Here is a 5173-nt window from a genome sequence, read left to right as displayed (position 1 = left end):
CCTTAGACAAACCTTAGACAATGGACCAGCGGAGTGTGGAAGGCAATGACCGGGTTTTAAAGACTGAGGATAATTAGGTAAATGGAGACAGGTGACGTGATTACAAAGTGGGGACAGGTGTAGGTGTGGCCAGGAGATAAAGAGAGACTGAGGAGGAGCAAATGAAACATGAAACAAGAGACAAGACAGAAACCAAGCAAACCAACAAACCAAACAAAAACCATAACACAGAAAAAAACCAAATCACCACACCCAATTGTGACGTTTTCTGTGGAAGGGATGATGTCAATTTATTGAATTATTGTTAACATGTTTGCATTTAAAAATTTGTTTTTCTTTGTTCCCAACAAACACGGTTGACTACAATAATTAATGCTAAAGTTTTAAGCAAAGAACTTGTGCGATAGATAGCCCTTGAAGTATGTGTTTTAGTTCAATATCATTAAAATGACTTAAATCAACTTTTTTTTTAAGTTCAATTGACTGATACAACCATCTTAAATCAAGCTGACTCCAAAAAGGAATCAGTTGCAGATGTACATCCAGTCATTACTTCCTGCAAGTTTAATTAAAATTCATCCACAGGTTCAGGAGATAGTTTGGTAACACACACACACACAGATGCAAACACACAGACGTAAGCAAAAACATTTTTACTTACCTTTCGCAATAAGGTGATAACATAATACTGTACACAGGTGAGTCCTGTCTGCATAATGATGAGAAACAAAATCTTTGAAGGCATATGGCAGTGTCTTTATACCAACTGCTGGTATAGGCTGTACAAAGTTGTGTTTGTTAAAACATCTATCAAATATATTTAAAAAAATAATAGATTTAATGAGTGCCTGCAAACCCAATGAAATGTGATGAAGTGACACTGAATGCTTTTATTGGATCTAATCAAGTGGTTTAAGGCACACAGGTTGTTAATGATTGACATGCTTGCACACTGAGTAGGCTAAAACACATGGTGAATGGATGGAATCCTAGCATTAAGGCTTTATGACATGGCCTTGTTGCTCCCAGCAAGCCAACAGCAAATACTGATAAGGAGCTAAGCGTGTACTGGCATTCTGCCAGGATCCCTGACAAGGCGCTTTTTTATATTTATCTTTCTATTTTCCTAATTTGTTGTTTTGCTTTGAAAAACAAAAAGTATAATTCTTTTTTTTTTTTTACTGGACTAGGTGTAATAATTTGACTTGGATCAGTTATTTTGGCTGTTCTCGTCTGAATTATTTCAGTTATTTATTTTCATGGTAGATTTTTTTATTTGGATGCAACCTTGTAAGGAGGATATTTTGAAGATTTAACATATATTATTTGCTCTGGTTCTTAACCCTTCTAAAGCCCTCAAAAGAGAGAGAGACAAAGAGAAGTAGAGAAGCCCTGGTAACTTGGGTTCAATTTGACCTGAAGTTTTTATGATATCTGCCTGGGCCTTCAGAATCAACAGTGTGGGGGTCTGTGCACTGTAAGTAAACAGGCAAATACAGTTGATAGATAGTTGCGATAGCCAATCATATTTGTTGTGTCAGTAAGGCTCTCTCCTCATGTTGAACGTGACATTTATGTGTCCTGTGATTGGACATGGATACCTACTAGTTTGAGCCATGGCAGTGCTATGAAGATCAACAGAGTCACACCTGGGACTGTTAACGGTTAAAAACTTTTTTAACCCACAATGGCCGAAGGAGAGCAACACGTTGATTTGGTTGCTGATATACTGGCAAGGCCATTTTCAAGACGAAATTTTCAAGAGAAGCTAGATCTTGTTAGAGGAGGACGGCCGACCCCTGAGCTAGCTAACCTGTCCCAGGCGGGGAAGGGGTTTGTCTGATAAATAAAAAAAATAGCAAAATAAAAATATTTTGAAATATATGTAAATAAATATTAAAATGTATATGTAAAAATAAATATAAATATTTTCGAGTTAATGATAAGTAAAGTTGTTTCGTTCTTCGACGTTGTCTGATTGGTGACGTATTTCCGCCCCGGGGTGCAAAAATCTTTGTCCATAGACTCTCGTTAAAAGTTGTACATGCCCAGTAGCTCCTCTTCAATACAAGAGATAGGACCATTCTGGGCGCACCTCTCCTGTGCCCAGAGCTGCTGAATGCAGCTGTTTACATTTCACCACCTTCCCGCTGCCAGAGAATGGGACTCCCGCCACGGGCTGACGTCACATCCGTCTGTCATAAAGTTTGCCTGATTAAAAATTCGAGCCGCAGGTGTGCTGCCTTTTATTCAAAGACAGCAATAAGTTCATTACGTGACTAAGTTACATACAAAAGGTAATAAATAAGTTCATACTTAATAATTAGTTTAAGAAAATTTATGCTAAAACCTGTTAGAATGTTTGGTTTTAAATTCTAATCGGTGTGAGACATCTGATCTTCATTATATTGTACGTGCAAAATACGTGACGTAATGAGTGCTCTCACCATAAAACAAGCTTTGATGTATTTTCTCTGGTAAAGTTTTGAAAAATAAGGGAAAAAACAGGTCTTATAAACGCTAAATGTGCCCTACAGGCTTGTGCCTTGGGAGACCTCCGTATTTGTAAATATTGGTGTTCAGGAAGCACTTGTGCATCTGTGCATTTATATGTACAATATAATGTTGCTTTTGTTGTTTTAATTCATCTAAATACACTGGTGTGATACCTTAGTATATGTTTTGGTCCAAAACATTTACTAAAGGTATCACATAATAGACATATACCAAAACCTTTGGTCTATTTTGGATTTATAGCCCCCCCTGGAGAAAACTCCACCAGCTGCCACTGCTGATGGGTCTGATTGGATTATCTGGTCCCGATCGATCGAACAAACAAATATGTAGACGACTCATTACGTCCATGAGCGCATACGCTGTCGCCGCCATGTTGGACGGATCTCTCCTCTCGCTAAGAACCAACAGGTGAAAACATAGAGCAAGCAGCTATGACTGGATTTTATATCACGAGGGATTAACTTTCACAAGTAAGACTGAACAATAATTTCGGTTATTTGACCATTTATAATATTATGTTATCGTAGCTAACGTTATTTGGTAAACAACAAAATGCTAACAGGAGGAACTGGTGCTCCTCTCTCATTAGCTCTTTCTGGGTTTTTTTCTTCACATTTTGAAGGTTTCCCAGTAACGCAGATTTAAGGAGGCAATGGGAAGTTGCAGTAAGAAGGGAGGGTTTTGTTGCTACAGAGTGTGAAGTGAAACTATAATATAGACGCTCCTTACCAGTTAAAATCATGTATTAATGTTCTGTAATTCTATTGATTTTATTAACCTGAGGATGAGTGCAACTCTGCACGGGTGAGGTCATGTGAGTTTGTGGTGTACGTGACTGCCGGTACCAACTACGAAGATAACAATGTCTGAAGGAGTCAGCTAATTAGGAATTGAAACCCACTCGAAAAAAAACCACCTGCAGAAGATGGAGAAAAACAAGTCCATATACAGGGTTCCGGAAAGATGACCGAAGGAGGATGGGCCAGTTCTTTGTTCAGGTTAAAATGCTATGTTTTAGAAATTTAGCTCAGACATCTTCTGGTGTTCCTGCTGTGAGCTGGAAAGGAGTGTCTCCCTTAGTAATAAGGCTAATAAATCTTTTAAACTGAAGATACTGTTTCTCACCATTTTTGACTCCTGGTTTCTCTGTGCATTTTCTGGTCCGTCGTGAGGAGAGGAGTTTGAGTCTCATTTAGGTAAGCTTTTGTCTTACAGTTACAGTGAAATGTAAAGCAAAATGTACAGAGGGAAGCTTATCTGAACTGCATGCATATACTATACAGAATAATCAGTAATAATATAGATTTAAATGGGATGTATTTGGTAGTCTTAATAGTAATATTAATCAGTACAATAGTGTCAGTAATTTTCCTATGAATTAAGGCATTCATTAAAAGTATTACTACCCAGAGGGGCACATCACATTCTTAGTTTTGGTCATTTTCTATGTCCTGTTCATGCAGGATCATTCAGGTAAATGTTATAAAATATATCCTGATGCATGCTCAAAATATGCTTCCAAAATATGGATCTGAATCTGTCTCTTGTCATTATTTTGGCTGAAAGGGAGGCAGACAAAATGTGTTCTGTTTCCAGTAATCCTTCTCTAAAAAAAATAATGGATAACCTAGTTCATCAACAAAGTCCTCACTGTCTGTCCCAGTCTCTGATTTTTACTATTATTTTTTTTTCTCCATCTCTGCCTCTGAGCTGCAGCTCCACCATCTCTGGGTCTGAACCTCCAACAGAAGCTGGAGCTTTACGTTCAAAAATCGCCTTGACAGATAACCTTGAGCCTCCGTCAGATAGGGGAGGGGGGTGTTTTTTTCATTCGGCTGGGTTGGGGGTGAGATCGGACGGAGGATGGGAGAGTTTTCTCCCGGAAACTTCCCGGTTTTGGTGCTTCTCGCTCTAACGCTCTGCAAATATGACAATGTTTTTCAAAAAAATATGTGTTGTGAATAATTTATCATAACTCTAGTTTTCCTTGGCCTATGGAGAAAATTTAAAAACTGATGTAAAGCTTGAATTCTGGACTTTCGACACAAATTAAAACAAAGTCTCTGAGAAGGCGGCTCTTTCTTGAGTGTTTTAAATCGGTCAGGTGACTTGGATGTGCTGAACTTATAGCAGTTAAGATAGCCATGTTATACCAAGTAAAAAAAAATAGCTTCATAGCTTGTTTATCATGACTTAACCAAAGTAATGAGAAGAAAAAACTAGAGCCTGATTCTCTTTTCTAATGTGTTTCATCCTACTCAGAAGTAGGAGCATATAAAATGTCTAACACCTGTTTTTTAAGTAGCTACTTACTGTCAGAATGTGGTGTGAGCGTGGCGAACCCAATCCGCAGACTCATAATTAATAAACAAAAAGGTTTATTTTTAAACTAACAAAACTGAAAACAAAAGCTGTCGTGGCAGCAAAACTAACTATAACAAAAATCCCAATATGATACGGCAAGACTAAGGCAAGGAAGAACCGTGGACAAAAAACAACAACCAACACCTAACAAACAACAATGAATCGGCAGGGAGGGGGAGAGGAAGACCAAGTTTTAAAGCAGAGGGTGATGAGGAGAAGTGGGAACAGGTGTGTGATTAGGAGTGAAGACAGCTGGAGATGGGTGTGACAGGAAACCAGAAAACTACTGAGC

The sequence above is a fragment of the Kryptolebias marmoratus genome, linkage group LG20 (genome assembly GCF_001649575.2).
Source record: "Kryptolebias marmoratus isolate JLee-2015 linkage group LG20, ASM164957v2, whole genome shotgun sequence".
Classification (NCBI taxonomy): Eukaryota; Metazoa; Chordata; class Actinopteri; order Cyprinodontiformes; family Rivulidae; genus Kryptolebias; species Kryptolebias marmoratus.
This window is presented reverse-complemented; position numbering follows the sequence as displayed.